At 51.9% G+C, this 10,923-nt stretch overlaps 1 long non-coding RNA gene across 1 annotated transcript; it reads left to right on the top strand.

The window, feature by feature from the left end:
- Positions 1–863: 863 nt before the first annotated feature.
- On the top strand, positions 864–8,205 carry LOC140407368 (uncharacterized). Its single transcript, XR_011939633.1, has 2 exons — positions 864–943; positions 3,826–8,205. It is a non-coding gene; the product is annotated as an uncharacterized lncRNA (long non-coding RNA).
- The last annotated feature ends 2,718 nt before the right edge of the window (positions 8,206–10,923 follow it).

The raw sequence follows: 10,923 nt of genomic DNA, 5'->3' as shown, positions 1-10,923 counted from the left end.
CTTTGTTTGCCGCCTGTAATGGGGATAAACAGCATTCACAGCAGCCTTTCTGAAGAGAAAGATAACAGGTTTGTGCCTCTGCCAGAATCAAATCTGAAACTCCTTGGGACTCTGAAAATCATTCCACTGAGAGAGGATCCAATCACCACCGGTTACCAGGCAGAGGTCGGCCTTTTGGGCCAATTCATTAACCACCAGCCAGTTGATCAAACTGAGTCCCTCCCCATCTCTCTGTCTGGTGCTGAAAAGTCTGAAGCTCCTGTTCAAACCAGCAGAGATTAGCAGAGGGTTCTCTCCTGTAACTGCTGAATTTCTCATTCTCTCTGCTCCTTGCCTTAAAGATACATGTCCATTAATCATCTATGGATCAAAAATAATTACAGCAAACTAAAAGAAAGGGGAAATAATAGAATAAAGAGGAAGCTCCCTTACTGCCTCCCCCACCGACGCACAGTGACAGCCGTGTGTCCCATCTACAAGATGCACTGCAGCAACTCACCAAAGTTCCTTCGGCAGCACCTTCCAAACCCTTGGCGACTACCATCTAGACGGACAAGAGCAGCAGATACCTGGGAACCCCACCACCTGGAGGTTCCCCTCCAAGCCACTCACCACCCTGACTTGGAAATATATCACCGTTCCTTCACTGTCGCTGGGGCAAAATCCTGGAACTCCCTCCCTAACAGCACAGTTGGTGTACCTACACCTCGGGGACTACAACAGTTCAAGAGGCAGCTCACCCCCACCTTCTGAAAGGCAACTAGGGGTGGGCAATAAATGCTGGTCTAACCAGCGACCCCCACATCCTGTAATTGAGTTTGTTTTTAAATGCAGCCTGATTTAACATCCCTGAATGTTTTCATATTTAGATTCCCAAAACAAAGCACGAGCCGCTCTCCACAGGCAGCAAAAAGAAGTGAAACTCACATGGTGACGGTTTGAGGTGAGCAATTCGCTGGGACTCTGATGCCCAATCTCAGTGGGGAATGTTCCCATTCATTCCAGCTGAGTCTGAGGTCAGAGGGTCTGAGTGGAACAGGAAATAGTGGGGGTGCCTCTTACTGGGGGAGTTTGTCCTTGAGGGGCGGGCTGTCTGTTTGTCGCAGGAGATATTGGTCTGTCTCGGTGGGGTGGGGGGTTCTCTGTCTCGGGGGTAGGGGGCTGTCTGTCTCAGTGGGGTGGGGGGTTCTCTGTCTCGGGGGTGGGAGGCTGTCTGTCTCAGTGGGGTGGGGGGTCTCTGCCTCGGGGCGGGGGGGTGTCTCGGGGGTAGGAGGCTGTCTGTCTCAGTGGGGTGGGGGTCTCTGTCTCAGGGGCGGGGGGTGTCTGTCTCGGGGGTGGGGGGTGTCTGTCTCAGTGGGGTGGCGGGTGTCTGTCTCGGTGGGGTGGGGGGTACACTCGGTGGGGTGGGGGGTGTCTGTCTCGGGGGCGGGAGGTCTGACTCAGTGGGGTGGGGGGTGTCTGTCTCGGGGGGTGTCAGTCTCGGGGGCGGGAGGTGTCTGTCTCAGTGGGGTGGGGGGTGTCTGTCTCAGTGGGGTGGGGGGTGTCTGTCTCGGGGGCGGGGGGTGTCTGTCTTGGGGGCGGGGGGTGTCTGTCTTGGGGGTGGGGGGTGTCTGTCTCGGGGGCGGGGGGTGTCTGTCTCAGTGGGGTGGGGGGTGTCTGTCTCAGTGGGGTGGGGGGTGTCTGTCTCAGTGGGGTGGGGGGTGCCTGTCTCAGTGGGGTGGGGGGTGCCTGTCTCGGGGGGGGGTCTGTCTTTGGGGCGGGGCTGTCTATCTTGGGGGTAGGGGGTGTCTGTCTCGGGGGCGGGGGGGGTGTCTGTCTCAGTGGGGCGGGGGGTGTCTGTCCCGGGGGTGGGGGGTGTCTGTCTCAGTGGGGTGGGGGGTGTCTGTCTCTGGGGCGGGGGGGTGTCTGTCTCGGGGGGTGTCTGTCTTGGGGGTGGGGTGTGTCTGTCTCGGTGGGGTGGGGGGTGTCTGTCTCGGTGGGGTGGGGGGTGTCTGTCTCGGTGGGGTGGGGGGTACACTCGGTGGGGTGGAGGGTGTCTGTCTCGGGGGTGGGAGGTCTGACTCAGTGGGGTGGGGGGTGTCTGTCTCGGGGGGTGTCAGTCTCGGGGGCGGGAGGTGTCTGTCTCAGTGGGGTGGGGGGTGTCTGTCTCGGTGGGTTAGGGGTGTCTGTCTCGGTGGTGTGGGGGGTGCCTGTCTCGGGGGCGGGAGGTCTGTCTCAGTGGGGTGGGGGGTGTCTGTCTCGGTGGGGTGGGGGGTGTCTGTCTCGGTGGGGTGGGGGGTACACTCGGTGGGGTGGAGGGTGTCTGTCTCGGGGGTGGGAGGTCTGACTCAGTGGGGTGGGGGGTGTCTGTCTCGGGGGGTGTCAGTCTCGGGGGCGGGAGGTGTCTGTCTCAGTGGGGTGGGGGGTGTCTGTCTCGGTGGGTTAGGGGTGTCTGTCTCGGTGGTGTGGGGGGTGTCTGTCTCGGGGGCGGGAGGTCTGTCTCAGTGGGGTGGAAGGTGTCTGTCTTGGTGGGTGTCTGTCTCGGGGGTGGGGGGTGTCTCTCGGTGGGGTGGGGGGTGTCTGTCTCGGTGGGGTGGGGGGTGTCTGTCTCGGGGGGTGTCTGTCTTGGGGGTGGGGTGTGTCTGTCTCGGTGGGGTGGGGGGTGTCTGTCTCGGTGGGGTGGGGGGTGTCTGTCTCGGTGGGGTGGGGGGTGTCTGTCTCGGTGGGGTGGGGGGTACACTCGGTGGGGTGGGGGGTGTCTGTCTCGGGGGCGGGAGGTCTGACTCAGTGGGGTGGGGGGTGTCTGTCTCGGGGGGTGTCAGTCTCGGGGGCGGGAGGTGTCTGTCTCAGTGGGGTGGGGGGTGTCTGTCTCGGTGGGTTAGGGGTGTCTGTCTCGGTGGTGTGGGGGGTGTCTGTCTCGGGGGCGGGAGGTCTGTCTCAGTGGGGTGTGGGGTGTCTGTCTTGGTGGGTGTCTGTCTCGGGGGTGGGGGGTGTCTCTCGGTGGGGTGGGGGGTGTCTGTCTCGGTGGGGTGGGGGGTGTCTGTCTCGGTGGGGTGGGGGGTGTCTGTCTCGGTGGGGTGGGGGGTGTCTGTCTCGGTGGGGTGGGGGGAGTCTGTCTCGGTGGGTTAGGGGTGTCTGTTTCGGTGGGGTGGGGGGTGTCTGTCTCGGGGGCGGGAGGTCTGTCTCAGTGGGGTGGGGGGTATCTGTCTCGGTGGGGTGGGGGGTGTCTGTCTCGGTGGTGTGGGGGGTGTCTGTCTCGGTGGGTTGGGGTGTCTGTCTCGGTGGGGTGGGGGGTGTCTGTCTCGGTGGTGTGGGGGGTGTCTGTCTCGGGGGCGGGAGGTCTGTCTCAGTGGGGTGGGGGGTGTCTGTCTCGGTGGGGTGGGGGGTGTCTGTCTCGGTGGTGTGGGGGGTGTCTGTCTCGGTGGGTTAGGGGTGTCTGTCTCGGTGGTGTGGGGGGTGTCTGTCTCGGTGGGTTAGGGGTGTCTGTCTCGGTGGTGTGGGGGGTGTCTGTCTCGGGGGCGGGAGGTCTGTCTCAGTGGGGTGGGGGGTGTCTGTCTCGGTGGGGTGGGGGGTGTCTCTCGGTGGGGTGGGGGGTGTCTGTCTCGGTGGGGTGGGGGGTGTCTGTCTCGGTGGGGTGGGGGGAGTCTGTCTCGGTGGGGTGGGGGGTGTCTGTCTCGGTGGGGTGGGGGGTGTCTCTCGGTGGGGTGGGGGGTGTCTGTTGCTCCATATTTATGTTTTATGGGATTTCTTGTCCCTGGGGATAGTTGAAGGGGTGGGTACCTGTTGTTGTCTCTATAAGTGGAGGACATTCTATTTATTCACAGAAAATAATCTTTCTTTGGGCAGGATTTGAAGTGGGACTGATCGCTGGAACTTGGTCACTTGCTGCCCTGAAGCTATTGCTTCGCCCTTGGCAAGGGAGTGGGACATTTCCCCGGAATGAGACGTGTGGATGAGCAAGGAGTCCGGGAATGTTCCCTGATGAACTCATATCTGCCGATGCTGCTGCCAGTATTTTTCTATTTGATATCAATGTTCTGGACTGATTATTTTGAACCTTTCGTGGTGATGTTTGGTGTGGTGTGTGATTAGGTTAAAGTCCCAGAAACACCGACTGAATGATCACGTCAACCAGCCCTCTAACCTCATTTACAATACTGTTGGTTTATCACAATTCACTGAAACACTTACCTTTAATGAGGTTGATTTTCAGATTTGTGTTTTTGACTTTGCGTTTCTAACCTATATTTGTATTTCTTTAAAAAAAGTAATAATCCATTTCAGGTTGCAGGATATGTGAAGCGTTTTGGGTTCAGAGCACGATTCTGAGCATTTACTGGCCTGGGGCCCATTTACTGGGCGCAGAACCTGATTCTGGCCCTTTACTGGATCCAGGGCCGGTTTCTGGCCCTTTACTGGACCCAGGGCCGGTTTCTGGCCCTTTACTGGACCCAGGGCCGGTTTCTGGCCCTTTACTGGACCCAGGGCCTGTTTGAACATAGAACATAGAAAATGAACATAGAAAAAACGGCACAGAACAGGCCCTTCGGCCCACGATGTTGTGCCGAACCTTTGTCCTAGATTAATCATAGATTATCATTGAATTTACAGTGCAGAAGGAGGCCATTCGGCCCATTGAGTCTGCACCGGCTCTTGGAAAGAGCACCCTACCCAAAGTCAACACCTCCACCCAACACCAAGGGCAATTTTGGACACTATGGCCAATCCACCTACCCTGCACATCTTTGGACTGTGGGAGGAAACCGGGGTACCCGGAGGAAACCCACGCAGACACGGGGAGAACGTGCAGACTCCGCACAGACAGTGACCCAAGCCGGAATCGAACCTGGAACCCTGGAGCTGTGAAGCAATTGTGCTATCCACAATGCTACCCTGCTGCCCTGAAGAACAAATAAATCTACACTATATCATTTAACCGTAATCTATGTACCTATCCAATAGCTGCTTGAAGGTCCCTAATGTTTCCGACTCAACTACTTCCACAGGCAGTGCATTCCATGCCCCCACTACTCTCTGGGTAAAGAACCTACCTCTGATATCCCTCCTATATCTTCCACCTTTCACCTTAAATTTATGTCCCCTTGTAATGGTTTGTTCCACCCGGGGAAAAAGTCTCTGACTGTCTACTCTATCTATTCCCCTGATCATCTTATAAACCTCTATCAAGTCGCCCCTCATCCTTCTCCGTTCTAATGAACCTTTCTTCGTAAGACCTACTCTCCATTCCAGGCAACATCCTGGTAAATCTCCTTTGCACCTTTTCCAAAGCTTCCACATCCTTTCTAAAATGAGGCAACCAGAACTGTACACAGTACTCCAAATGTGGCCTTACCAAAGTTTTGTACAGCTGCATCATCACCTCACGGCTCTTAAATTCAATCCCTCTGTTAATGAACGCGAGCACACCATAGGCCTTCTTCACAGCTCTATCCACTTGAGTGGCAACTTTGAAAGATGTATGAACATAGACCCCAAGATCTCTCTGCTCCTCCACATTGCCAAGAACTCTACCGTTAACCCTGTATTCCGCATTCATATTTGTCCGTCCAAAATGGACACACTCACACTTTTCAGGGTTAAACTCCATCTGCCATTTCTCAGCCCAGCTCTGCATCCTATCTATGTCTCTTTGCAGCCGACAACAGCCCTCCTCACTATCCACATCTCCACCAATCTTCGTATCGTCTGCAAATTTACTGACCCACCCTTCAACTCCCTCATCCAAGTCATTACTGAAAAACACAAACAGCAGAGGACCCAGAACTGATCCCTGCGGTACGCCACTGGTAACTGGGATCCAGGCTGAATATTTGCCATCCACCACCACTCTCTGACTTCTATCGGTTAGCCAGTTCGTTATCCAACTGGCCAAATTTCCCACTATCCCATGCCTCCTTACTTTCTGCAGAAGCCTACCATGGGGAACCTTATCAAATGCCTTACTAAAATCCATGTACACTACATCCACTGCTTTACCTTCATCCACATGCTTGGTCACCTCCTCAAAGAATTCAATAAGACTTGTAAGGCAAGACCTACCCCTCACAAATCCGTGCTGACTATCCCTAATCAAGCAGTGTCTTTCCAGATGCTCAGAAATCCTATCCTTCAGTACCCTTTCCATTACTTTGCCTACCACCGAAGTAAGACTAACTGGCCTGTAATTCCCAGGGTTATCCCTAGTCCCTTTTTTGAACAGGTGCACGACATTCGCCACTCTCCAATCCCCTGGTACCACCCCTGTTGACAGTGAGGACGAAAAGATCATTGCCAACGGCTCTGCAATTTAATCTCTTACTTCCCATAGAATCCTTGGATATATCAAGTCAGGCCCGGGGGACTTGTCTATCCTCAGGTTTTTCAAAATGCCCAACATATCTTCCTTCCTAACAAGTATTTCCTCGAGCTTACCAGTCTGTTTCACACTGTCCTCTCCAACAATATCGCCCCTCTCATTTGTAAATACAGGAGAAAAGTACTCGTTCAAGACCTCTCCTATCTCTTCAGACTCAATACACAATCTCCCGCTACTGTCCTTGATCGGACCTACCCTCGCTCTAGTCATTCTCATATTTCTCACATATGTGTAAAAGGCCTTGGGGTTTTCCTTGATCCTACCCGCCAAAGATTGTTCATGCCATCTCTTAGCTCTCCTAATCCCTTTCTTCAGTTCCCCTCTGGCTATCTTGTATCCCTCCAATGCCCTGTCTGAACCTTGTTTCCTCAGCCTTACATAAGTCTCCTTTTTCCTCTTAACAAGACATTCAACCTCTCTTGTCAACCATGGTTCCCTCACTCGACCATCTCTTCCCTGCCTGACAGGGACATACATATCAAGGACACGTAGTACCTGTTCCTTGAACAAGTTCCACATTTCACTTGTGTCCTTCCCTGACAGCCTATGTTCCCAACTTATGCACTTCAATTCTTGTCTGACATCGTATTTACCCTTCCCCCAATTGTAAACCTTGCCCTGTTGCACGCACCTATCCCTCTCCATTACTAAAGTGAAAGTCACAGAATTGTGGTCACTATCTCCAAAATGCTCCCCCACTAACAAATCTATCACTTGCCCTGGTTCATTACCAAGTACTAAATCCAATATTGCCCCTCCTCTGGTCGGACAATCTACATACTGTGTTAGAAAAACTTCCTGGACACACTGCACAAACACCACCCCATCCAAACTATTTGATCTAAAGAGTTTCCACTCAATATTTGGGAAGTTAAAGTCACCCATGACTACTACCCTGTGACTTCTGCACCTTTCCAAAATCTGTTTCCCAATCTGTTCCTCCACATCTCTGCTACTATTGGGGGGCCTATAGAAAACTCCTAACAAGGTGACTGCTCCTTTCCTATTTCTGACTTCAACCCATACTGCCTCATTCGGGTGATACTCCTCGAACTGCCTTTCTGCAGCTGTTATACTATCTCTAATTAACAATGCCACCCCCCACCTCTTTTACCACCCTCCCTAATCTTATTGAAACATCTATAACCAGGGACCTCCAACAACCATTTCTGCCCCTCTTCTATCCAAGTTTCCGTGATGGCCACCACATCGTAGTCCCAAGTATCGATCCATGCCTTAAGTTCACCCACCTTATTCCTGATGCTTCTTGCGTTGAAGTATACACACTTCAACCCATCTCCGTGCCTGCAAGTACTCTCCTTTGTCAGTGTTCCCTTCCCCACTGCCTCATTACACGCTTTGGCGTCCTGAATATCGGCTATCTTAGTTGCTGGACGACAAATCCGGTTCCCATTCCCCTGCCAAATTAGTTTAAACCCTCCCCAAGAGTACTAGAAAACCTCCCTCCCAGGATATTGATGCCCCTCTGGTTCCGATGCAACCCGTCCTGCTTGTATAGGTCCCACCTTCCCCAGAATGCGCTCCAATTATCCCTTTCTGGCCCTTTACTGGATCCAGGGCCGGTTTCTGGATCCAGGGCCTGTTTCTGGCCCTTTACTGGACCCAGGGCCATTTGCTGGGCCCTGGGCCTGTTTTGAGTTTGTTACTGATGTTGTAAAGCACCTAGCTATAACACAGACAATGCTGTGAAAATTAGTTTTACTTTTATAATTTGTTGTTCTTGTTTGGTGTTTCTTTACTTCTTTAAAGTTTATTTGACGCTGAAGTGAATATTTATTCATTGATCTGGTCAACTGTTTAAATCATTAAATATATTTAGCATTTCCACATCAGTTGCAATGATTTTTTCTCTTTTTATTTTTTATCATAGAATTTACAGTGCAGAAGGAGGCCATTCGGCCCATCGAGTCTGCACCGGCTCTTGGAAAGAGCACCCCACCCAAGGTCCACACCTCCACCCTATCCCCATAACCCAGTAACCCCACCCTACACTAAGGGCAATTTTGGACACGAAGGGCAATTGATCATGGCCAATCCACCTAACCCGCACATCTTTGGACTGTGGGAGGAAACCGGAGCACCCGGAGGAAACCCACGCACACACGGGGAGGATGTGCAGACTCCGCACAGACAGTGACCCAAGCCGGAATCGAACCTGGGACCCTGGAGCTGTGAAGCAATTGTGCTATCCACAATGCTACCGTGCATTTTGTTTATTTCTTCATCACAATATAAAATTCTCAAAGTCCAACCTCTCAAACTGTCGCCCAGGTGATCCTTAAATTTTCAAAATTCATCCATTGTGGGCAGGACCCAGATCGCGACATCTCGCCTGGTCTACCCAGATCTAACAGGCATAATGGCCATCGGGAATCCCAGGAGTGACCTCTCCCGTGAGCACATTGCCGTGCCTGATTCTAGCGGGGCGTGGCCGGCAAATTGCGTCCTGTGCGTGGGTGAATATCAATCTGGATCTCACCCAAAAAGCAGAATGACCTTACCCGGTCTGGCCTACATGTGACTCCAGACCCACAGCAATGTGATTGACTCTTAAATGGCTCAGCCCAGCGACGCCCACATCACAACAAATGTTTAATAATCTATCCCTCTTGCTATGTCTCACTTTCTGACTCTGTCTCGCTCTTTCAGTTTCTGTCTGCCTCTCGCTGTCCCTCACTCTTTGTCACTCTCTCCCTGTCTCCCATTTTGTCTGTCTCTCTGCAGCCTCTCATTCTGTCTCTCCCTCTATCTCTCCCCTTCTGCATGTATCTATCTATCTATTGTGATATCATCGTTTTGTTGTAATTCACCAACTGACCACTAGGAGTCTCATTAGAATATAAGTGAATGTTAGAGTCAGGTGATTGGCTGGAGGGAGCTGGGAGAGAGGTTGCTTGTGTATATTAATACTGTTATTCATCTGTTGTTTTGCATATACTTTACCCACAGTATTAGATAGTCAACATCTTTTCCCAAAGGTAGGGGAGTCTAAAACTAGAGGGCATAGGTTTAAGGTGAGAGGGGAGAGATTCAGAAGGGCCCAGAGGGGCAATTTCTTCACTCAGAGGGTAGTGAGTGTCTGGAATGGGCTGCCAGAGGTAGTAGTAGAGGCGGGTACAATTGTGTCTTTTAAAAAGCATTTAGATAGTTACATGGGTAAGATGGGTATAGAGGGTTATGGGCCACGTGCGGGCAACTGGGACTAGCTTAATGGTAAAAACTGGGCGGCATGGACTGGTTGGGCCGAAGGGCCTGTTTCCATGCTGTAAACTTCTATGATTCTAGTTAATGTTCTTGTAATATAAATCAGGCCATCCGACAAGAACATTACACGGTACCAGGTCTAGATGGTATTAAACACAAAACTATCAGCCTGCCACGAGGTCCACGGAGATTTGAAGATTTTGCAGACTGCCAGAATTAACCACATGGAGTTGTTGAAGCCGCCAATGGTAATGTGGATGCAACCGACGTGTGTTTAAACAACAATTCAATCTGTTTCTTACTGCAGTAAATGTAGGAGATCAATCAGATTTCCGTAAGATAGCGATGCTCCTAACAGGGGCAGGGCCCGAAGTAATTGTTGTGTTTAATACATTTAAATTTGCAAACGATGAAGATAATAAAAGTTTTCACAAAGTAATTTGAAGATTTGATGCACATTACAGCCCCAGAAAGAGTGAAATTTATGAGCGCTGTATGTTTCCATCACGTTTACAAAAGACAGTAGAGTCCACAGATCATTTCATCAGAGGGTGCAGAGGTTTACCAGGATCTTGCCTGGTCTGGAGGGTGTTAGATATACAGAGAAAAGTTGCCACCCAGGTGATAGGGTTGTGAAGAAGGCCTATGGAGTGTTGGCCTTTATTGGTAGAGGGATTGAGTTCCGGAGTCGGGAGGTCATGTTGCAGCTGTACAGAACTCTGGTACGGCCGCATTTGGAGTATTGCGTACAGTTCTGGTCACCGCTTATAGGAAGGACGTGGAGGCTTTGGAGCGGGAGCAGAGGAGATTTACCAGGATGTTGCCTGGTATGGAGGGAAAATCTTATGAGGAAAGGCTGATGGACTTGAGGTTGTTTTCGTTAGAGAGAAGAAGGTTAAGAGGAGACTTATTAGAGGCATACAAAATGATCAGGGGGTTAGATAGGGTGGACAGTGAGAGCCTTCTCACGCGGATGGAAATGGCTAGCACGAGGGGACATAGCCTTAAACTGAGGGGCAATAGATATAGGACAGAGGTCAGAGGTAGGTTCTTTACGCAAAGAGTAGTGAGGCCGTGGAATGCCCTACCTGCAACAGTAGTGAACTCGCCAACATTGAGGGCATTTAAAAGTTTATTGGATGGAGCTTTGTGTGGAGGGAGCTTTACTCTGTATCTAACCCTGTGCTGTACCTGTCCTGGGAGTGTTTGATGGGGACAGTGTAGAGGGAGCTTTACTCTGTATCTAACCCCATGCTGTACCTGTCCTGGGAGTGTTTGATGGGGACAGTGTAGAGGGAGCTTTACTCTGTATTTAATCCCGTGCTGTACCTGTCCTGGGAGTG

This window comes from Scyliorhinus torazame, unplaced genomic scaffold (genome assembly GCF_047496885.1).
Source record: "Scyliorhinus torazame isolate Kashiwa2021f unplaced genomic scaffold, sScyTor2.1 scaffold_1504, whole genome shotgun sequence".
In the NCBI taxonomy this organism is placed as follows: Eukaryota; Metazoa; Chordata; class Chondrichthyes; order Carcharhiniformes; family Scyliorhinidae; genus Scyliorhinus; species Scyliorhinus torazame.
This window is presented reverse-complemented; position numbering and strand designations above follow the sequence as displayed.